Source organism: Stegastes partitus, unplaced genomic scaffold (genome assembly GCF_000690725.1).
Source record: "Stegastes partitus isolate 25-593 unplaced genomic scaffold, Stegastes_partitus-1.0.2 Scaffold53, whole genome shotgun sequence".
Classification (NCBI taxonomy): Eukaryota; Metazoa; Chordata; class Actinopteri; family Pomacentridae; genus Stegastes; species Stegastes partitus.
Window position 1 is genome coordinate 1080469 of NW_007577784.1, and position 25172 is coordinate 1105640.

General features: G+C 41.5%; 1 protein-coding gene across 1 annotated transcript in view; it reads right to left on the reverse strand.

Moving 5' to 3' along the window:
- LOC103352823 (vitamin D3 receptor A) overlaps positions 1-25165 on the reverse strand; it is a 79170-nt gene extending 54005 nt beyond the window's left edge. Inside the window, exon 1 of the mRNA XM_008275495.1 lies at positions 25074-25165. The gene's annotated coding sequence lies outside the window, so the exon portion shown is untranslated. The remainder of the gene's footprint in view (positions 1-25073) is intronic.
- Between the last annotated feature and the right edge of the window lie 7 nt (positions 25166-25172).

A 25172-nucleotide genomic window follows, 5' to 3' on the forward strand; every position in this document is an offset into this window, starting at 1 on the left:
TAAAACTTCACTGAAAGCGCGTTTAACGACACGCTTTCAAGATGCTTTACGGCAGCAGAGCAAACATTCAGTTCAACGAGAAAATAAACAAAAAACAGATAGCGGAGGATTAATAAAAAAAAAAAAAAAACCTGTCAGATAAGAGAACGGCCTCGTAAAAACCAGGTGACTGCGACAGCGAGCAGGGTTCAGGGTCAGCGTACGGGTTAGGATATTATAAACTGAAGTGAAGGATCTTGAGTCTGTGCTTGAAAACAGACTCTTTCACATTCCTTGATGTGGCTTGGCAGGCTGTAAAAGAAGAGGAGCTCACAAGGAGAAGGGTCTGGCACTCAGTAAAGCAGAAGGGCCTCTTAGTGAAGGGAGAGGGAAAAAAAAAAACAGCCTGATTTTGTTCAAGATTATGGGGATCCAGCTGCTTTTCCTCAATATGTTAGATCAAGGTTTGTTTTGCTGTGTCACTCTGTTGTATCATCACTGATGAAACTCGAACATAATGGGTAATATTAAAAAAAAAAAAAGCTCCTAGGGCAGCACAACATTGGAAGTACTTACATGTTGTTTTTCTAATGCGTTCAGAAAAAATGACTTTTTTTTCCTTTGGATGGCAGTTTAGATCCCACTTTGCACTCGCCGTACAGAGCTTTGTGGTGCTGACTTAAACGGTTAAACCAATTACTCTTGCCGTCTCATGTAGTGGCAACACGGCGCTATAATTACAAGTTTTTTTGGAAACCGAAGCGTCTTCGCTACGCCTCGGAAATAAAAGACAACGGCCGCGCGTTTGAAGAGTCAAGTGTCACTTTCAGATTTCCCCGCAACAACCGTAAGGTGTAAACACAAAGACTTCAATTTTTAATGCCTCTAATCCACGCCAGGTATCACAGCTAAGTACAAGGACACCTGATCACTCACACACACACACACACACACACTATTGGCCCAGTGGAGAACGAGGATCAAGCAGCCTCTGGGAGTCTGTTGGCCTCAAAGTAGGTTGAAGGGAAAAAGAAACAGAAGAGAAAGTGTGCTCTTAATTTTCTCACAAGCATTCAACACGTGTTTGTATTGGATTTGTCTCTTTTTATATCTAAAAAGTGGAATATTAATTGAAACGATATTGCTTCTTGCGCTTGTTGCTTTTAGAAGATCATGCAAATCAGACCACTATGCATGCAGCTAAAACATTACCTGTTATAACACCTTGAGCTTAAATTACTATTATCACAACGTTTTAAATTAGTACGTGAGCCAAGCACTCCTCCTTTGCATCTGTCTTCCTCTGCAAAGAAATTAACTTCCACAAAAAGTGTTCTAGGTTTTTATCATGATGTTTTCCTCTCTCTAGCGGTGCCTCAATTATTACAGATTATAGCTCCGTCAATAATCAAAGACAACATCAGACCTTGTGCTACATCCTGATGGTTCCATTTTCAGTATAAATGTTCTTTCTTTATTTTCTGTTTACACAGTAATATCACTGTTGCAATTTTGGCTTTTGTGTATTTCACTCCGTCATTGTTTCGATGCAACAATGAAGGAAAACGCAGCAAATGTGAGGTCAAGATGAAATGGCACAAAGATAAAAAAAAAAAAAAAGCTGCCGTAGATTAAATCTGCCTTTTGGAAAGGAAAAGGCTTTAGAAATTATTAAAAATGAGGCATGACGGCAGATAGTTCCGGCTGAATGACTGCAAGTTGAATAGAGAGTAAATAAATAAATGTTTATTTAGAAAAGCAACGCACTGAGGAGCAATTTTGATGTAAGATCTTAAAAAACGAGTGTCACCTTTGGTGGAGTCAGCTGGTGAGTAATTTGCCAAGCGATGCCGTCAGCTCCTTAGAATCTACAGCATGTTTAAAAGAGATGTTGAGGATTTAACAAAGTCATGTCAAAGTTATGGCAGCTATACACAGTGTACACAATTAAACAAATAATGTTTATGTCGTGTAAATATTAGGGACCTAGCGGTGATGCTAATTGTTAGTAATCAAGCCAACTGATAACCGGCATGTGCACTAAAAATAGAAACTGTGGTAATAAAATGTAGTATTTCAAGAGAAAACTTTATCTTAATGGTGCTGTTTATGTTTCATTTATGTTTAGCTTTTATTTTTTAAATTAAACACCCTTTACCCTTCAGGCTGTTCCTCATGAAATAATAGTACAGATTATTTGATAAACATATCAGCTACAATGATCGATAATGAGTCAACAAATATGCATCTACATGGCAACTTTACACCTGAGCATGTTTGTTTTTTGCTTGTTTGTGTGTGTGTGTGTGTGTGTGTGTGTGTGTGTGTGTGTGTGTTCCCCTGGGCATTGCAGAATATTCTACAGTCGCACACTGCTGTCAAAAAAAAAAAAAAACGTAGTACTATAGATAATGAGAGAACGCAGAAGAATGCCGTCCTCTACAATGGCTTCCACTGTGAATGGCACATAATCGCGGAGGGGAAAGAAGCGGTTACAGTGCACCCAGAGATTAGCCACTGTAATAAAAGGAGAAACTCTCACAGTCAGCTTAACGGGGTGCAAATGGCCTCTTGAAAGAGCTCCTTCAGAGCGAAACAGAGACATAAGCTTCCATTCAAACCCCCCCCTCCTCCTCCCCATTATCCAATTCAATTCCATTTCATCTCTTTTGATTCGGCCCAATACATTACGCCGCCGATCTAATACTACATTCTTTTCGACTCGGTTGAAAAAGCGGTTTCTTAGGCTGGCATCTTCAACATCTTCGATGGGAGTACAAAACGGGGCACTTGTAAATGAAATATCTACTGTTTCAGTGACAACTTGTCTTTCCGTAGCGTCCTATAAGGAGAAAACGGCACGTCTTGTGGTTTAATATATGATCCGAGGAATGGAAGATGTCATTAAATGTGGAAATAAGAAAACGGCACTGTGCAAACTTTCCAACTTCATATAAATTAACCTTTCCGACCCTGCAGCCTGGTACAGCGGGCTCCGGTGTATGGTGACTTTCTGGAAATCCCTGTATGCGAACAAGCGATTCAGTCATGAAATAAACTATGCAAATGAAGTAAAATGACCCCAAACATCACCAGAAAACGGGATTTTCACGAAATGTTAAAAGCAATCAAAACTAACTAATTAATTACAAGACTTTGGCTGATGTCTCAGTAACGACAACTCCCCTCGTAATAGCTAGAAAACGTTCATCATGTCTTCTTAGTGATGATATAATGTTCAGGTTCTCTATTCAGACATGTAGAGTGTGGTTCTTATTACCTGACAGTTTCGGCGACAACGCTCGCCTTCTTCAGATATGACACTGACAGCGGGTGACATGTCAGCCGGCAGATTTTGACAGGCGGCACCTGCGGCACGCCCAGCGGAGCCGCCGGATCCGCCGGGCGAGCCACGCCCACACCGAAATGGTATGTCGTGGCGAGCCCAACAGACCCGACCGCCCCGCCAGGCGCGCCGCACACCCCCGCCGGTTACTTTTTCTGGAGCAGGGAGTCCCAAGCGTGCGAGAGCATGAAGTCCCCTTGACTCTACATGTCTGAGAACCTGAACATTATATGACAACTCCCCTCCCCGGTACGCTGTGAGGACCCTGGCTTATATCCCTTGTAATTATGAAGTTCACCTTTTCTTTTTCACACCTGTATGTATATGACAAGAGGAAACTTCCATATATATTTAACCATCTACTTTTGATTGATAGCAGATATGTAACGATGTGACGCCTACTTAAGAATTTATGAGTGATTAATCAAACCCATATCTGATAATGAATTTCAAGCAAAGCTACCTTGTGTTGAAAGCGTGAAGCGTGACATGTTGCCATACAATTAGGATTACTGGATGCATCCTGCATGTTGGAAATGCGTCACACTGGAGGACAGCAACATCTTTACGGACGCGTCAAAGCAGCAGAGACAAACTTTCGGACTAAAATCAGAGCAAAACGGGACGCAGAGATTTGGGAAATGGTTTGAGTCAAAGTGGCAGGCTTCGTATTCAGGCAGCCACAAACATAACTAATCACACGGCTTCAGTTAAATCTTAATAATCCATTAATATGAATGCTGACTCTACCCCAGACGAAAAAGATCACCGTATGATCTTTTGGCTGGATCGCTCACCCCTACTTGCTGGTAAATAACAAGCAGGACACAATCACGGGGCAGATAGAGTTCAGCTCAGTTGCATAACTCCCAGCATAGCTCCACCTGACATCAATATAAGCAGAGGCCAAAACAGGTTGAAACACCAGCGTGTATTCATCGGACCAGAACAGTATCTTTTAGGGATTTGAGCCTCTTCACTTCAAAATTCAATCAGATCCTTCAGGGCTGATTTCTGCTGTGTGTAGTTGCCTTGTTAAAATCTCACAAGTCATTTTAAAAAGTCATTTTCTTAACCCGATTCGTCACATTTTGCATTGTAGATATTTGAATGTTGCCTTCATCAGGAGCTAGAATATTATACGCTCAATATACTCATTAACAAGTCTGCGAGGCAACAAACATCAATCTTAGGTTCATGGCCAGAGTGCCAATTATTGCCGTGCGCTAAGAAAGTAAGATCTAACGCTGCAGTAACCAGTGGTGTCAACACCAGCAGAGCGTCATTTAGCTCTATAGAGCCTCTTTTAGCTCATCGTTATGACTCATATCAGTGTCGTTCGCTCTGTTTACTCATCACTGAGGCATCTGCAAACTCCATAAGACGATATTTCAGCGTGGAGTTTAAGAAGACAGACAATTTGCCTCCAGTTTGCTCGGAAGTCGACAAACCCGTGAGGACTCGCAGCGTACCGAAGCACGACTACGAGCGTTTTCAATACGACAAAGCGTGTGTTTAAACTTATGCAAGGTACATAATTTCACAATACATGTTTTGGTCTCTGCAGCGACTGAGAGGAAGGTTACATTGGGACAAGTCCGTGCAAATGTTTCAAGTTTAACCACAGTCTACCGCATTATAAAATTACACCAAATGCAAAAACAAAAAAAGACACTCTTTTTCCACCCACTACCTGGCATCCATTTATGAGTGAAAATAACAGGGCTTAGTGGAAAACAACAGTGTCTGACAGAGAAAATGACTCATCTATCGCTCCATCCCTCCATCGCTCGCTCTCTGCTTTCCTCTTTTGCCATCTCCGGCACATCCAGTGCATAAAAACATAGGTGAAGTTAAATGGGAAAATAGACACCAGTACGCTGTGCAACACGCTCTCCCTCCCTGTGCGGCGAATCGATGGGCGACGCCGGCAAAAGTTAAAGAAATAACCAAAGAAAACATAAAGCACACTTACGAGTACTGTTAAGTTAGAAAATGCACCAAAAAGGAAAGAGAGGAGACGTTATTCCCGAGTGTTGGTCCTACATGTGCTGTGCTTGCTTTCACGGTCAGCTGATTTACTCTGACATCAATATTAGATAGTGGAGGAACTGCTGGAAGAGTCTGACTGAGATAACCTTCGTTTTCCTCTCCTATGCGAGTCTCGGGGGCCAACAGTGGAGGCCGGACCGCTGCTAAAGTTCAACCGCGCTTTGAATTTGGTAGAAAATAAAAACACACGTCAGTTCATCGCAGAGGAATAGTTCCCGCCTTTATCTCATGGACAGGGCGAGATGGTACCAGCAAGATGACTCCTTGGTAGTCGGCAAACTTCTAAAAAAAATCTCAAGCGCATGAAACCTTTGTACAACACTTTGGGTGTGGCCGAAATCATCCACTAACTCCCTACTCACTATGTCGGGGCCACTATATAGTGAACTATGTAGGGGGCACCTTGGCAAAGTCACATTTCGGACGCTACTCAAGCTAATAATTACGTCACTCGCTAGCCGTGATTTGTAGCGTAGCAGCGTAGCACAAACACAATACACAAACACAAGGCAAAATAACATTTAACCAAACATAAACGGGAAATTACTAACATTTTAATGACAAGTTTTTGGCGCTCTCGTTCGTCTCATTTGCGTTTCCTTTCACGCAATTGCTTTGTTAGGGACCATCGGCCGTACGCCACTTTCCACGGTGCATTGTGGGATATTTTGAGCGCACTATTTAGGGCGTAACAGTTGTAACTTAACACTCGGACAGCACTACAAGACGACAAACACCCTAAGTAGTGCACTATGTCAGGTAAAGTGGGTGATTTCAGACACAGCCTGTATCGTTTTCTATGACTATATAAATGGCACCAGAGTGTTTAATAACACCCAAAGCATTTTGTGCCAATCCTAGATTAAAATATTTCTTGTAAACATCTATCAAATTCACAATACTTTTTCTTTTATATATACAGCACTCACATCCGAGTGTTTTAATAAACCCAAGCGCAATTCATTCATGCGAATATTCTTAAATCTGTATCCTTGTGTTCTTCTGTTTTTCTTATTTATATTGTACATATAGTGTACCTCGCCTCTTTTAATTTATAGTTGTGTTTTCTTGTTTTTCTTACTGTCACTTTGCTGCTGTGATGCTGCAAATTTCCCCCTTGTGGGACGAATAAAGGATATTAACAAATGTATTAGACCACCACCCAAAGTCAGGTTTATGGCACAGCTGCCCTAAATTAACAGCATTGCTAGTTACCAAAATCATTTCTTGTATTTCAGGAATGGAAGCTCTTTACTGTTGTTATTGTTATTTACTGTTTTACAAAAAAAAAAAAAAAGAAAGAAAAAAAAATAGTAATATTATTAAGATGTCAAATTACAGTTGTTTACTTGCATTCCTGAAGAGAACAGTTTGTTTTAGTGGCTGAATGTGATGCTTGATTCACTTCTCAGAGAAGCTCTGTGGCTCAGATTTAGGCATAAAAAGATAAATTCAGTTTGAAATTCCTCATTCCTGTTCAAAATGGTAAAACAGAGCTGAGTGCGAATTAAAGCACTTCGTGATGCTGGATGGTGTATATATAAGCACCATATGGTTATATCATCATTTTAAAAAAGCAACCAGCCACGTATTATTTGCTTGGTGTTGTTTCCAGCACATCTTTTAACAGTCAAGTTGCACCAAGCGAAGAAATGTGGACTAAGAATAGACAGAAACGATATAAAAAGATGTAAGAGGAAGCAAAGAACATCATAAATATCAACATTAAACATCAATTATTGTCATGTTACTGAATAAAAAAGGTGGAAAAGGTGTATAGTGCATGACTACAACAGTGTTCTTGTAGTTTTTCTTTTTAAAAAAATGAATTCAGAACTACTACACGTCCAACAAACACTGCAGCACTTCAACATTATAAAACTTCAACCAAATCTGCTGAGGCAAAGAATAGAACTCTGCATTTTTTTTAAACAACTCAGACAATACAGACCGAGAACCCACAGAGATCTGGATAACCACGGTTCAACGTTTTTCCACTGCTGGTAAACAGAAAGTGAGTGTGTGTGCACACAAGTGTTTGCACGTGTGCATGTCAAGGATACTTGTGAGATGTTTGTTTATCTTGATACACCACTTAGATTAGAGGAGTTCCAGATTGCAAACAGCAGGGCATCACTCAATAAGTGTGTGTGTGTGTGTGTGTGTGTTTACAAGCGCATGCACTGTATGTGTAACAGGCTCCTGCAGAGAAAGCTGTTCAGCAGCGAGACTCCAACCTCGGCTGGTTTGATAACTAACTCGATAACTTTGTTCGCGTCGGCGGCCCTGCCCGTTGCCCTACTAACACGCAGTTTCTCGGTTTCAAAGAGTGAGAAAGCCTCGCAGAGAAAATAGAACAGAGAGGAAATCACGGTGAACGTTACACAAGAAAGGTAAGGACGAGAATGAGGCGTGGGGTTTTTAAAGACGTGGTCTGTTTTAGTGAAAGGCTGTTGTCATTCAGGGGGAAAAATGACCTTTACATGAATGTTCTTTGCACCTTCAGGCCTTAATTATGCTCTCTGACAGATGTGCACACAGACAGCTGCAGACACCGTGGCTGATGCATAGCTGCTCTCGCTTTTTTTTTTTCAGACGTTTAAATATCTATGTAGGTGGCATCAATGAAAAGTTAATTGCTGTGGTATCACAAGGGGCTGTTTAATCTCTGCTGCTCTGGTCACAATATAAGGACGATTTTAAAGACTGGTCTCGTGTATGAAGATTTTCTGATGCAACTTTATTTACTTTTATTCATTCATTGCCTCTTTTGTGTGTTAATTAAATGGGAAAAAATATCAGGAATATCACCACAACCCACCACTTTATGATATTTAGTGAAGAGGAAAAGTGAAAATGGATAGTAACAGCAGAGTTAATGGCAGAGCTGTTGTACTGGATTGCATGAGATTCCACTTGTGTACCGAGTACCTGAGTGTAGTTTGTAGATAACCCACACATTTCAGTCTTTTACTTACTATATAATTGAGTATCTCAAAAAAAAATATTCACACTAAAAGTCTTCCCCACAAAGCGACAACACCTTTCACTGTGACAGTTTGTTTATATCGTTACTCTGGTTCTCAATATTTATTATTTATGTTAGAAATTATTAAAAGACGCTTGTTTTGAGGCCTGCTTCCTGTGTATAAAAATGCATCAATGGCAACCAGAATTCCATTTGATCTTCAAATGGAATTCCTTTCGACCGAGAGGAAGTCGCTCCTTTTTTTATTTCTGAAAAGGCTTGTCTTGAAAATGCCACTGAAGCGATGCTATCTGCCACTGCCATTCACGGATTATTTTTCTTGACATTTCTGCTGTAAGCTTGAAAGCTGACAAATGAGAGAAAAAAAAAAAGAAGTCATTACATCGCAGCCAAGGACACACCCTTCACAAGGAGCCACAACAACTAAAACTTCCACATTTTAAAAACAAAAGTGCGAGCCACTGCCACAAGCAGGATTCATGAATCAACCCTGTACTCCCTATAAAGTGTACATCTGTCAACCATGACAACTGTTTTTCAAACAGGCGGTCGCCATCACCACATGTAAAAGCAGAATGTGATTGTGAGTGACAGCCTCGACTCTGTGGTGACCAGCGCGACTGTAAACAAGTGGGATGAGGGCGGGATCGGCCGCGGCGGCGCAGAGCCAGCGTGCAGACGTTTAAGCTGCGCTTTCGTTTGTTTTCCTCTGCAAACGTGCGTCTATTAATAAATTACTTGTGTGTGCATTTGCGCCGTACGGAACAAAGCGGCCGAATTCTCCGCGTTTCCCAGCAAAGCATGAGGTCTTCAACAAAGCATTACACAGAACTGCAGGATACAAAAAAAAACCACAACCACCCGGCAGCACAGCGAGACCAGAGAGAGAGTGGGGAGAAGGAAAAAAAAAAAAAGATGGGGTACTGAAGGAGCAGAAATCATTATCTCTGTTTAGGCTTGTTGTGGCTGTTGTTTGTTGCTTGGTTTTTCCCCCTCTGTGTAAACAACCGTTCTTCGTCAGAAAGCAAAACCACTCTGCTCTGCCTTCCAACGGCCGTGTATACACACATTTTACACAAGCACGCAGGAAGATGTTTATTTGATTGCAGCTGTATGTTGCCTTTGGCGGACAGACAGATCCTCAATCCTGACGTGTCGCACAGCGAAAGCAGCGAGCTGATTTAGATTTAAGGTTGTGAAAAATACGTTCATCAGATGTTGACTTTTTCCGACATATTTGCACGCGTGATCCTCTTTGAAACAACGTCTACAGAGATGAGCGACATGCACATCAAATTGAAAAAAAAATAGCATACCCCTACATTTACCACTTCAATAAATGCAGTTTAATGCAAAAAAAAGGCTCCTAAAGCCCCTAAATTCCATCTAAGCTAAGCCTTGCAGCTGCTGGTGTCAAAGTGCATGTACCTACAATCAGAAAGAGATTGCACAACTTTGACCTGCGTGGGAGGTGTGTCTGGAAAAAGGCCTCGCTGTCCAGACAGAACATTACAGGAAAGCTATAGTATTCATGCAGGCCACCGTCAGAAACTGGTGGACAGCTGTGCAAAACAACTACGAGAAGTCGTTTAAGTAAATGTGTTGTTCAAGTGAACAATCTTTATTTGTTGTCACTGCTGTAAAGACAACAGAAGCTTTTCCCAATCTGTCAAAAACACAGATTTAATATGCAGGGTGGCCTAAACTGGAAACAATGACCTAAACTGGGGACATTTGGCTGCCTTTGAGCAGGAGAAACCAACAAGCAACAGTCTGATAACTTTATCGAACACCGAACTGGCTGCTCAAATTTTGGCCTTGAGTCTCGGTGTTAACGACCAGCAACGTGGACGCTACAGGTGATTTTCAGTGGCCTGAAATCTGGATAAATGAATGCATTTCACAGTGGACAAACAAATGCAAGAGGGATCAGGGGAAGGGGCCATGCAAAGTGTGGAGCCAGGATTCTAACTTCACAATTCCAAACTACATTCACCGTCTTTTCACAAGGTTAGCAAATATTCTATGATATGCAGCATGTGTTTAGTAATAATTCTCAGACGTCGACATGCACAGCAACCTTTAGTTCCATTCCAGTCGGGGATGATCACAACGATTGATCAGAAATTAGTTTTCCAGGCGAACAATCTCAGAATACGATGTCACATTTACACACTCGCCACAGACGAAATAAAGCGAATCCACCAGAGCGTATCGAGTGCTTTCTCAAATAACAGGACTAAACTTTTGATTCCAAAGACCAACGTGTAGAAGGAACGTCAGTGAAGTTACAAGGTATTCAAGGAATGACGGCGTTATGTAACGGCTGCTGAAGCCAGTGAGAGCTGCCCTCAGGGAGGCTGGATGAAAAAGAAAAACGAGGCTTAGTGTGTTGTTTTCCTTCACTTTTTTTATTTTCACTTCAGTAGCTAAAGACTGTCTTCGATTATGAAAATTAATTCATCCTTTGATAACGTTTCTACATGCAGTGTTTAAGACTAACTTCTTCATCTGAGGAAGTGGTCGCACCGGCACACGATTGGATCCCCACTGATAGTATTTATCAGTCTTGCATGCTTGCATATCCTTTGTATTGATCAGAAAATACATTCATTTTGTCAGCAGCTTGTCTGTTGTCACATCTACTTTCAATACACACTGAATGTTTTCCCCAAACGCCTCACATGCAGGCTGAGGTAGACGCTGCAATTCAGTCATTAGTTGGGAAAAAAAACCCACAGATTTAGACAGCCAGTGAACACAACTTACACCACTGTAGATATAAATACACACTGAGGATGTAAAATGATGACGAGCACGTCCGGCCCTCACTGCTAACTTCAAGACCCTCGCCACTCCAGTATCGCCAAAGAGACACTGCTTCTATATTCTCTTAATATCTAATCATAATTCCTGTTTTCAGCATTGAATCTGATGTCAAAACCATTAAACATGCATACGCCGAGCATAACAGCTGTTGCGAAGCAGCACCGCAGAGAAAAACATAACTAATTCATCTGCACACAATAAATGGTTAATCATGACGATACTGAAAGCACAACCTGTTTTACATGCGACTCCACACACACAAAAACTTGCCTCACCGCATTACCCAACGAATGTACTGAACTGCCGTGTGGTTTCCTGATTCCCGACACCTTGAAGGCATCTCGGGCTAATACGAACAAACTACCCGTAATAGCACACATTAATTTGCTTTTGCGGCAAATTCGCTCAGACTAGCAGTGCTGCACGTGTGCCTGCAGCCTTTACAAAATGACACCAAATTTCAGAGCCAAAACCTAGAAATACAGAAAGAACTATGAGACTACAACCAACTCTGAACTACTCATCTGTGACGTGTTGTTCTGCTGCAAAGCTTAACCAAATATGAGCTTAAAATCATGTTGTTTCATCAAATTCGCTTTATTTTACACATCTGATTTTTGTTTTAAAAAGCAAAAATATAGAGTTTGTTGTGACGACACTCCTATAAAAACCACCGTCTGTTTACACAAGTGTGTAAGCAAATTAAATGTGTATGTAGTAACATGTGTTGTATGTACAGCCATAACTTGTACTAACACCTGTGGGCCCTTTCTTTTGTTTAAAAAGAAAAAAATGTGAAATAATCAAAGATGTAAATGAATCTGTCTAATACATCCACTCAGAAATGTGTTAATCCCTCCAGGTGATGTTCTGCCAGGCATCTCGACTTCCTGCTCGCTTCGGGACTTTTTGTCTTCGTTCTCGTTTCCAAGCAAGTGAAAAACATGTTCAGCTGGACCGAGGTCAGGCGACCTGACTTGACCAGTCAAAAACATTCCACTTTGGCCGCAATAGAAAAAAAAAAAAAAAAAAAAAAACACGTCGGTTGTTTTTGCTGTGTTGAATATCAGTGTCCTGCTGTATTCTCATAAAATTCAGAACAACGCATAATTAAAGGACCATCACTCCCCGCGCTTTTCATCCAAACAGACTTAAACAACCTCACACACCAAAATGCCAGAACAATGAAATGTAGAACTGGCTCAGCACGCCCTGTATGTATAGAAACAGTCCTCAATCCAGCTGAAGGTATTTATATTCCTGCTGTTAAACCATTTCAAATGTGTGCTAAAGAAAGCCACGCTGCTGTTTCACACTCCACAGGATGTTTCAAAGGGTAACAACACTGTCTCCTGGCATGAAGGAGTGCATGAGTTTTCCTTTCCACATCATTTTTTCTTTTCTTCTTTTTTTCAATTTCACATTATTGTAATGCCAACAGTCTGCCAGCAAGCTGTGAAACCTGCAGTCTTTGTCCAGCTTGTCGGGGTTTGTTCCAGTGCTTCTTTAAATTGCAAATAGTCGAAAAAAAGAACAACATTACAAATCAGTTTTGTTTGTTTAAATGGAGGTTTTGGACAGAAAAGGAAACGGTCTCTTTTGGCAATCAAGGAAGACAATAAAATGTTGGGAATGCACTACACAGACTCTCCTCGTCATAAATTTCCCCCTCTCAAAACCAATTTTAATCCTTTGCACAACTAATCAATGAAGAAACAACATGAGAAAGAGTCACCTGAAGTTCCTAGGTGAGGCAACGATGAAAAAAAACAAACATCTAATGCTGCAAATGCATTAGACGCACGCAAGCGATACAAGCTGACCGAAAGGACACAATAATGGCCACGTAAAAGAAAAAAGAAAACATCACAAACGCACTCGGGAAAGCAAATCTGCAAAACCGATTGAGAGGAAAAATATTAGATGGAGAAAAACAGTGATAGATGGAAGTGGCAGGAGGTGATTGGAGGAAAACCAGGGAGTGAAACTGTAGATAGTGTGGAGAAACTGTGTGGTTACTGCGAAACAGCTGTGTCAGCTTTCAGCACGCACACACTGGACACCTCACACACACACACACACACACACACAGCATGGACACGTATGCATTCCCTGTTATAAACATGTATGTAAAGTGACTGGCACACACACACACACACACGAGATCAAAGCGTGAGGCCACCTAACATCGCCCACAGCCACCAACATTAGCATAAATGTCATCCGCACACACACCCGTGATGAGTTTTGTTTTGACAGGTACGACATTAAAACGCCACACAAGCGAGAGGGAAGACGCAGACAGACTGCACAATATATCCAACCATCCATCCAAATCAGACTAAATACTGAGAATGTGCCCGTGTAAACAATGAACGGCTGGTGGATGAGCAAAAGGGACTGAGCCGGTTTTGGTAAACAGGCCATCGGCACAGCTCGGGTCTAATTTTGGAAAAGCTGTGTAGGGAGTGGAAATGACTAGTTTTGACACCACTGGCTGTGAACAGGTGGAGGTATGTCCCCACACCAATACTACGTGGAGGGAAGCATCTGCAACATCTCAGATACAGTTTTCTGCTTCATAAAAACAACTAAATATTACAGTAAGCATCGTGCAAACATCCATCCATCCAATATCTACACTCACTGGGGTCGCAGGGGGGGCTGGAGTCTATCCCAGCCGACTCAGGGGGAAGGCAGGGGACACCCTGGACAGGTAACCAGTCTATCACAGGGCTACAGCATAGTGCAAACATCAATGCTCCAATTTCCAGGAATTTCTATCCCAAATTTTTTCCGACGTGTCCATTAATTTTTTCATTCCTTTCCACTGCATGACAGTTTAGAGTAACAAACTATTTGAGCGTTTTTGTACAACATATTAAAAACTGTTTATGGTGTTTAATAAAAATACCGATCCAATCACCAAAGATCAGAGGAAACAAGCTGAGTCATGTTTCATTATGCATTATGCATCTGTTTCCTAATTTATTACTTAATTTAGGCGAGTTTGTCTCTTTTCACGGTACTTTTTATTTAAGTAGTACTTTTATACTTTTCTTTTACATATTTTATTTAGAAATTCTTAGATCCAGAATTCTATATTTATTCCTGTCTTGTTATTGTTGTGTACCAGTTTCATTCACCACTTGGCAATAAAAAGCTTCCGATTCTGATTTTAATACGGTCATCTGAAAAAAAAAACAGACTTTTCTTTTCTTTTGCTTTAAAACTATTTGATTTCAATCATTTTAGTCCACTTTTGGCTGACTGAAAATGTCATCAAAATCCATTAGACTGTTGACTCACAGCGAGCAAAGAATTTACTCTTGTTTAAAAAAAATAAATAAATAAATAATAATAATAATATTTTAAATTTTCAAACTTTCCATTTCTGTCACAACACTTTATTGATATTTTAAATATCGAGCGAATGTTGTGTTAACATATAAAACATACAGTATACAGTCGTCCTCAGGTGTATTCATCCCCTTCCATTAAAGAAAAGGCAAAATTCACAATAGTCACTTAAATAACTGGAAATTGAAAAAAGTAATAATAAATAAAAATTTGCTAAATTATAATGCAGTGAAAAAGGATGTTGCTTTTGAATTGTGGTAGAAAAGAATAATTTTAAAAAAACAAAACTGTTCCAGACAAATTAGAGCATTTTGCTGATGAGCAGTGAAATCCAAACACCTGTCAACAGGTGCAGAAGTCTGACTGAGAGTTACAGAAAACACCTGATGGCAGTGATTGGCTCAAACAACAAAATATTAGTTCACGGGTCCCATCATGCTTGTTGGCTTGTTTTGTTTTGTTTTTAATATTTCTGTTGAACCACAATTCAAAAGCAATGTCATGATGTTCATTAACATTTTTATTTATTATTACTTTTGTCAATTCCAACTTATTTCAGCTGTTTTTTTCCTTCTCTAATGGGAGGGTATGAATACATTTGAGGATGTGCAATGACTCAAATGATCGGTCCAGTAGTGAAAGTACAGATGAAGAAGCACACAAGAAATATGCACGACTACTTGACTAAACAAACAAATGCTCTTACACTCGCTAGTCAGCTGAAGTCGGTTAAACCAGTTGATATTTTATCAACCGTGGTTATGCAGCCACCTGCCAACAGCATCCCAACTCTCACCACACTCACATCCAGATGCACCAGCACAGAAGAAAGTGATAAAAAATCGTGTGAAACCAACGCAGCCTGGCGGAAAAATGAAAACAAAAAGGCTGTATGTCGGAATAAGCTGGCATACGACCACTCACGATGCGGAAACACGTTCAGCACAAGCATGTAGACGTCAACTTGTAAGGAAAGACGGCTGCTGCTGCTAGCGCTGCTAACATTGGCCACGCTCGGTAAATCAATGTGGCATCGTTTAACCGGTCTGCAAAGATAACTCCTCTTCAGATAACATGTGTTGTGAATCGGCGCTGTGTAAATAAAATTAAATCTCCACGCAACGACTGCACATGCTTTCTGCGGCTATTCCCTAAAATGCATGATGTTTTTTTGCAAGATTTTTGTCAATATTTAGCGAATTGTTATGTTTTGTAGAATAATGTGCAATGTTCGTGAAAAGCTGCATTTTCAGCAGGGTTTAAAATACAATTTAAAGAATGCAATTAGCAGCTTAAAATATGTGCTGTCATTTAATCTATTCAATTCAGTGTTTTCTTCTTACTTTCAGACCGCTTGACCGGTCTAAATTCAAATTTCCATTTAGTCAACAGGAAAATTAGTCATCACGAACATCACTAGTCTACCCACACAATTTAATTTCTTTTATGGTCTTCAAGTTGCATCATTTTCCCGAATGGTTCAGGGGAGTAAGGCAGCGTACAGTGTGCATATGTTAGAGAGAGAGAGAGAGGGATTACGTATGAGTGTGTGTGAGAGTGTGAGTGTGTGTGTGGCAGTGCTTTTTCTTCTACTATAAACTCTGGGGCATACACTACAAGCCTCGATCAGCGCGGCACTAAAACAAATCTGACCCGAGCAGACTCCCCAGCTCCTGCCAAAAAGCAGAAAGTCTTAAACGGTACACAATGCAGCACACAGCGTGAGGAAAAATAGCAACGGGACGGAGCAACACAGAAAAATCCATAACAAGGGGAAAAACACAGTATGCAAAATAAAAAAAGGACGGACAGAGAGAGAGAGAGAGAGGCAGAGGGAGGGAACGGGGCAGAGGAAGAGAATAACAAGCGTAAAATGCTGGCGATGGGGGCGAAGAAGAAGAAAAGGCAACAAAAACAGGAGGAAATGAGACAGAGACAGACTGGAAGAAGAATGAGACGGAGCATTTTTAAGAGTACCAGGAATCCGATTTAAGAATTTTCTTGTAACCGAAAGAAAAAAAAAAAAAAAAAACAAGGAAAGCTGCATTGCATTAAGCCCATCCTGTATTAATTTGCCGGTGGACAAGCATGCAAATAAAACGTTCTGACTGCGTGAGAAAGTAATGAAGATAACATCACTGTAGGAAAAGAAACTAACATTTAATTTGCCTTCATTTCCAAATAACTGTCCGTGCATGCAGCGGTTTAGATATCAAGATGAAACTGAAGTCCGATATCTACGAGAAGACAGGAAGACGTTCAGAAGCATGATCTATTACGTGTAATCATTGTTTTGTTGGGGGGAAAAAAAACAAACCAGTATTATTGACTGATAATATAATCAATATTAATGACTTTAACATCATCTTTGCTGTGGATTTATTGAGCATGCTGGAGGTTACTGAGCTCAACCTTTGGGTAATACTGTACTCATAATGTACACGCCACATAGTACGCAGAGTATATTGCACACAGAAAAAGAATCAAACCTGGAAAGCTTTGTTTTCCAGCATGCCTGATAAAGCATGGCACGCTGGTATAGACGAATGCAAGACAAGCAAGGTGGGAAAAAAGAGACAAGAAAGAAAAGAGGGAAATAAAGGAGCCAAAAAAGAAGAAGAGGGAACACTCAGGTATTTACAAATGTGTGATTATCAGCAAGTGAGACAAGATGCGAGAGTAAAAAGTGTCTAATCAGATTTATTTTTTCCTCAAGTTGCTTCAAAAGTTACAACAATCATCCGACATTATCACGTTTATCATTATCACGCCTGCAGTAATTCAAAACACACTTTCATGGCTTCAATGTGACATTACATGAATTAACTATTGTTGTAATATCGTTATTAAACGAGACTAAACTCACAGGATGCGTCACTTTATCAATGTATCTCTGGCACAAACCGATCATTTTGGTTTCTGTCTGTTTTATTAGTTTACTGTGTGCACTGATGGACACGCTGAGCAGAATCTGAGACATACGTCAAGCCATGTTCTAGTTAAATAGATTTACAGGGAGGAAACCGAGCTATTTTTAAGACTTTGTGACATTTCTAACTCTACAAAAATCTGATAAAACTGTCCAATTCAGCTGCAGCACATGGACGAAACTATGAAAGAGCAGGATAATGACAACAACAAAAAAAGATTGATAAACGATCTCCAGACTGCCAATCTCTGGTCACATTTGAGGTAGAGAGAGTGTGTGTGTCTCCTTCCTTTGAGTAGGAAGGAGAGATTTAAATCTGTAATAGCTCTGAGCCACAACATGCTTCACCCTGTCCTCCTGGCATCGGCCTGCTGTTGTGAACTTCCACTTGCTCCGTGGTGTGTGCATGCACACGTGTCAAAAAAAAAAAAAAAAAAACAGATGCATCCCGGAAGGCGAAGACAGGCAAAGGCAGCGAGGCACGAAACGTTCACGCCAATAGTGACGAAGGATATTGACTTGAACCGTGTGCATGCAGCAGGGCACCGGGTCACTCGCTGCTGCTGCTGCACCACTAATTGTCCCACAAACAGGATAAGATGGGTGGAGCCTTCTATGGGGGGCCTGTTGGGCTGCAACCAATCGCTCTCAGTGGGCTTGTCTCTCCCTCTCTGTGCTACAGTAGCATCAGGAAAGTGAAAATAAGGAATGGAGGGCGGAAAGGAAGGTTGAGAAGGAGGGTAAGCAGCTCGCTGAGAGCCCCCTTACAGTGGGCCTCCGAAGACAGACGGAGTGAGCAAGAAGGCAGACAGAAGCCGAATCTCCTTCGAGGCCGTTTTGAGTTTCAATTCTCTGCAATAGCCGGCCGAATGTTAACGCACTCTTGATGAAGATTATTACTAGATAATGGGAGTCAGAGCTTTATTTTGCGCCCGTTTTTAAAGGTTAGAAAGTTTTTAAGTGTGCAAAACTCTCTAATCAATCTGTACACACAAAACATAAGAATTGGTGTGTTTTCCAACGATAGACACAATTTATTTATATAAAAAAATGCCACCACATTTCACACATCTCCATTCTTGCTACACAGGAACAGAAGTCTACGAACACATTAGCAGGGACGTGAAGTCTTGCAGTCTTTCACAGTAAATCACCTGCAACATTAATCGTCTCTTCTCTGCGGGTTGATATCAAACTAATCTTTACACCTGATCTACATGATGAAGTGACTCGTCGACGCAGATAACATTCATGCAGCTGCTGGAAAAACAGCTGCTCAGCTGGAACAGATGTACGCAAATACATTCGCAACAACTTTAGCCGTCCAGGAAATCTGTTAAAATGTATTTATACTCGGAGCAGAGCGTCGCCGATACATTTCATCATTTTAATGATGATTTTCTGGGGGAAGCATGTAATCAGAGTCCCGCTGCTCCCGAAAAAGTTGGTAGCGTTGCAGCTCCAGCTGCTCTCTGCTGACAGTCAGCTTCCTATGCCTATGTTAGCGTTTCAGAATCATAGTTTAGCGTTAGCATGAGCCACGGGGAGCTAGGTGAGCCTTACAGACGTTTGTCACAACTTGAAATTTATGAACAGTTAGTGATTAGACAGCAGGAAGAAGCACTCGTTTGACGGATCCTTGCAGTCAGTAAACTCGCCTGTAACTCCAGATGTTATCGCAAATCAAGACACTTTCTGACATGTACGTCCCTCATCTTCTGCCTTACCTGTCAATACATTTTTATTTACTGAACTACTACAACACCCACATATATTATCAGATATTGGAGTGAAATGCAACTCAGGTAAAGCAGTATTTCCAGCCACCTGATGAATGTAATTGTAATTTTTTGCTCAGATTTAGGCTCCTCCTGGAAGGAACATCTAATTTTCTAGGAACCTCATGCTCCGCTTCAGAGCTGCAACAGATTACTGACGAGTTTGAATGTTGTGTTCGAACTTAATTTATTTAGGTTGTGAACAAAAGACAGTAAAGGACGTCAGCTTGGGCTTCGGGGGAACATCGATCACCCTTTTTAACTATTTTCTGACATATAGACTAAACAATCCAATAATTGAGAAATATTGTGCAGATGAGACATTATTAGCTGCAGCTTTACTCTACCTTGTCCATCTGCTACACAGCTAAAGTAGAGGTTGCAATAAGTGTCAAAGTGTTTTTTAAGACGAAAACCTAAAGGCTGTAAAATCAAAACAGCGATGAAAGATACAAAAACGGACACCGAGCTCAGAGGAAAAGCAGAGTTGGTTTACTCATCACCACAGTCAACCCATATCCTGTTACGCTCAGTCATTCTGTTGTTCTGTTAACACAAAAATATTGATTGCATCAGTTTGAAGTCATAATTATAATACAACAAAAAAAGCAGATTGACACAGGACTGAAGCTTGGTGTGTTCAAGAGCAGCCCGTCACTCTACCTGTTTATTTCCTCAGATCGCCCACAGAGCGAGTTCTGTTGCACATACCGTCACACGCATGCACGTACTCCTCGGCTTTACGAGCGGCTACAGTAATGAGCCAGTAGTGTTTTTAGTGCGGCAGTAAAACACGTCCAAGTGAACTCTCACATCAGTCTAATTAAAAAGTTTAAATCAACGGAAAGTGAGTCTAATCATCCACACAGAAGGCGGCGACGGTGACAAAAGGCTGCTTAGGGAGACGCCGTAAAGTTCGGTTCTAACTGAGCCGAATTAAAGTCGGCGTGCGTTTGAGGAAACGAGCAGACTTTGATTCGTTCTTGTTCGGGGGGGGGCCTGTGTTCGGGAAATGTTGGGGTTTCGGCTCGAGGTTTGAAATACGTCTCAATGGGAGACCAAGGTGACAAAAAAAAACATATGTGACGTCCACAGAAAACCTTTTTTTTAACCTCTTCTGGAGAACAGCAACAGGCTAAACTCAAATCGCTGACACGAGTGCTTTACTGCGCTTTTAAATAACATACGCACATGTTTCAGCCCCATCAGCATTCCAAGCATAAAATGTGAAGCCAGTAACGAAGCTCTAGACATTGTTTGCGTGGCCGGAGGAGTAGATGTGGGGCTTGATTCTGCAAAAAACAAGAAACTCGCTTTTAATACTTTAGGGATCTTGTTGCATGCCTTCTCCAGTCTTTACTCACTTTCAGCATTTTGTCTGAGCTTATTAAGTGCGCTTTTTTTTCTTGTATTTACGGAGGCAAAGATCGGCCCATTGCAATAAGATATGTTTCTTGTACCAGGACCGTGCCGTACTTTTACTATTTTAGGCCTTGGCATATGTTTTGTCACCTCAACGCCAATCCAGATCCGCTGTCTAAGTTACCTCTGCAAAGACAGGCTGATGATTTCAGTCTCCTTTTAAGCGTTTAAGCTGTTATTAAAAAAAAAAAAGGTGGGCCTGCGTTTCATCTGAAGCCAGTGTGACAGGTAAATGGATGCTGAAGAACATTAAATGACTGGTTTTAAACCTGCGCCCGGAGGGACAGCTCCGTCGTCATGGCAAATATTCCAAATATTCAGTAGACTCACAGCCACTTCAATTTGTATCGATCGAGCTCGATTGATTATGGAAAGGACTGGGAAATACTGCATCCATGTATTTTAATCTTTCACTGCCCCCCGGGTACGTCACGTGGATGAGCGCTATCCTGGAACGAGTAATAAGCGTTTGTTTAAAGCCGACATATCACACACGTATTCTACATTTAACCCACCCTGTATGATAGAAAACTAAATAAAATAGTTCCTGAAGAAGCACTTCAATTTCAACAAGAAACAAAGTGAAGCTCTGTGCTCCTAAAACAGAAAGGCAATTTGATAGGGACTCTATTATCCAAATAGCATTTTATTTCCAACAGCGACTGCAGTTTAGCCTTGTGGAAATTGAACCTCTGACCCCTGTAGTGTTATGCTAAGCTACCCCAGACCACAGCATGGTGCACAAGCCTCGCGATCCACTGTTTACCACTATGAGTCATTCAGATGCAGAACCCTGAGAACGTTCAATTCTGTTTGTATGATTTGCATGGTAGCCTGTGACCTTAAACTGTGAGGTGAGCCGCTATTGACGTTTATCTCACCGAGCCCCTCAGGGGCTTCAAACAAGACCTAATCACACCAGCCACAACAACAGAACCTCTACTGCATTTATGTTGTAGCTACACAATTACCTCTCATAAGGAATCCATTAGCCCCTGTTTAGTACATTCACATTAAGGAGGGAGGAGGAGAGAAAGAGACTGTGGCTAAGGGAACAAAGGAATATTTAAAAAAAAAAAAAAAGAACTAATCCGTTACATGTGAATGCCACATAGCAAGCAGAAGTATGTTTTCCTCAACCCTATTTCTGATTTATTCTCCACAACAGTCACTCAACCTCCGACTGGCTCCTGAAAGCGTTCGCATTGTGCCACCGAGAACACCTGATGGGTGTTAAGTAGAGCCTAAAAAAACCTTTACCCTCTACGGGGAGTGATGTGTTTTGCTTGAAACATGCAAATGAAGGCTGGTTAGTATGCCCACCTCGGTGTAGCAGGCGACAGGTACAATGTTAGAGGAAAGTCGACAGAGTGCTTAGCTTGAGAGAACTGCAGAGTCAAAATACTGTGGCGATCACTTGCACCTTTTTTCTCGCGAGTGAGAACATTGCTTCTGTTGCTCAACTTCAAATTTGTCCACATATCTGTAATTGTACGGCGTAGATTATGTTTAGCTAGAAAGCCTTGATGGATGATTCTACCAGAGACATCCCTAAACTCGCTAGCAGAGCCGATCTGATCATGTTTTAATGAACTGGTATGAGCCTAAATGAGGTGATCAAACTCCAGTCTGGTGTGTTTTCTGCTACTGTTGCGGTCTCCTTTACGACAGCCAGGCTCTGCAGCGCCACAAGCTTTCCTCCTACATATGCAAAGTGTGAAAATCCAAAAAAATAAATAAGTATTTAGCTGCAGCAATGAGTGACTCTCGAGTGCTGGCATTGTAAAAAAAAAAAACTCCTCTGGTTTGCTCAGAAACTGACTAATCTCATCTCCTTCTGATTTGCAAAGAGCAGCGTGGAAAAAAATAAAAACACGGCACTAGGAAAACGGCAATTAACGGGATATTTTAGCTGTTTCAAATTAATTCTGAGTAATTTGGCACAGCAAAAGTAAACCTGTCTGTTAAAGTTCCCTCCGCAAGCTGTCGTCTGCACTCAGCCAAAACTCTTTAGTGAGACGAGAACCGGCTCTTCGCAACGCCAGCGTGCGAGTGGGTTTCAAAACTTCTCACAGTTAAATTTTCATTCATTTCATTGAAATCCCACAGGAGGGATATTTACAGTGTTACTGCAGCAAAGGAGGCAGTGCAAAAATATATATATAAGGGCACCAGAAGTGACTTTAAATAAGAAGCAGTGCCGACTTTAGACTCTGTGAACTGCACAATGTCACTGGGAAAATCTAACACATAGCAACAAAAGATCATTTTCCACTGCGGGAACTTGCGAGCCGTTTTTACGGGCCTAAGCCTTTGTGCATGTTCCAAGTGCAAGAACCACCCTGTAGAACTTCTTTCAGGGCCGTTTTTAGGGGATAAAAAGTACTTACTCTGGGGTAGGCACTTCTGAGAGCCCTTGAAAAACTGCTCTGCGGGTCTTGATTTACACTGTTTGAACTTAAAGAGAACACAAATGCTGACTGGTTACTAAGAAGATAACAAAAGCCATTTTCTGTCCTCTCTCACATCGCCATCAACAACATCAAACCCAACATTTAGGCTAACATGTCAAACCGTCTATTTCCAAACTGAAATGATGTCCAGTAACTTGTATTTGTCGTCGTTTTGGTGCACTCGAAGCGAACGCCACGGTCAAAGCTGCTGAATCCTACACCGCGGTGGAAACAGAGAGGCCGATTAGGGGGCCGTTCCTGTAAATGTTCGCGTCACCTCGCGCCTGCCCCAAGTTCCTGCAGTGGAAAGCTGCCTAAAACTTGTGTAGGTAATTGTGCAAATCTGTGTGTGTGCATTCCAAACTAACAGGATTTAGCTTACATTTCAAAAATAGTGCGCTGCACCTTGAAGACCCCATGCATCTGTTATCATTTTACAACCTGCCTGTAACTCAGCAGAGTGCAAACCTCTCGAGCACAATGTGCTCCACTAAGCACCTCATTACAGGAAAAGGCCCTCCGTATCCCACTGAGGTAATAGTGGGAGGGAGGAACCTTTATATGATGGAATCAACACAGCAAAATGACGGGAGTGATTGTCCCTTTTATGCCAACACCTCTCAACTTCAAGAATTTTCCACGTTCATAGAACTGTGAGAAGTTCAGCATTGATTCGGCGGATAATATATATGATCCGCAACAATCAGTGTTGGAGACACAAGGTTTCCATCTAACAGCCCTGGGAGGTAAGTGGTCTGTGAGTTATGTTATTGCGAGGGACAGCGTGGGGTGTTTACTGACAAGGCAGGAAAGCAGCAGTAAGATCACAACGTACAACAAAACTATAATCTGGCAAAATAACAAGAGAGAGAAAGAAAAAAACACCTTTCTAATATCACGGCTGCCTTGGCATCAAATGTTCCAAAAGGTAGAAGCTGTAACAGGCTGTTTGAATCCAGTTCGGTTCCAAAATCACAACAGTGCAGCAGAAAATCCTAGAAATTGCAGGTGGGGGGGAAACAAAACATATCTCATTGTGTAAAATCATACAATACGAGTGGAACAATGACTAGAAATCCATCACTTTAAGATAACGGTACTCTTCAATAAGATCATCAGGTCCAATTTTAAGCAAGACTGATCATTTGCTCTCAAGCATTAAAGTGAAATTACACAGTAATGACGGGGAACTGCGACCGAGGATGAGGAAAGACTCCAAAACAACAGCAACAACAACTTCATTGCTGGATGCAGCCCTCTGACAACTTCAAAGCTGCTATTATCTGCACATACACCCATGCAGGACACAGGAGTGCAACTTCCCCCCCCACACACACACACACACTGTAGCTGTCTACCACAACATGATGTCTAACTGTGTCCATTCCACTCTGCTCCATGCTAATCTGTCCCTTTGTCTTCCCCGCAGTCACCTCCACAGCAGACAGTGACAACCTCCAGGAAACAAGGCACATTTCACACACACAAAAAACCCACCACACCACTGCATCCATCTGCCCTGTCTGTTTACACACTAAATGCATGTACATTTACAGCAGCAAACCTCCATTGCGTTTTTTTTTTTTTTTTCTTCCTCTCTTCCCCCCCTATCGGCGTTTTTGGATTTACAGGGCTTTTGCGCACTGGCCCTGCTGCAGGCAGGCGGACATACACATGTGGAATGTGGAGGGAAGCACCCGCCTATAACAATAACACCACACACACACAAAACATAACCGGCAGGAGTGCAGGAGTCCGGGGCCGAAATAGCGAAATGAATGTGCAATGTGAAAATGCCATGTGGTCTTTGGACGTAAACACGGTGCAGCGACGAGACAAAGCGAAGAGCTGCAAGATTTTTTTTTTTTCCTCCTCATGTGCAGCGGCTAGCTCATAACATTGCATGCTAACAGAAAAAAAAAGAATTCAGTCTTACCTGATGTGGCATATCAACCTTCACTTTGTGCAGTAGCAGGGGTCGGCCCAAATGTCGGAGCCAGGTTTTCCCAGTGGAGTTGAAGGTGGCTGTTTTTTT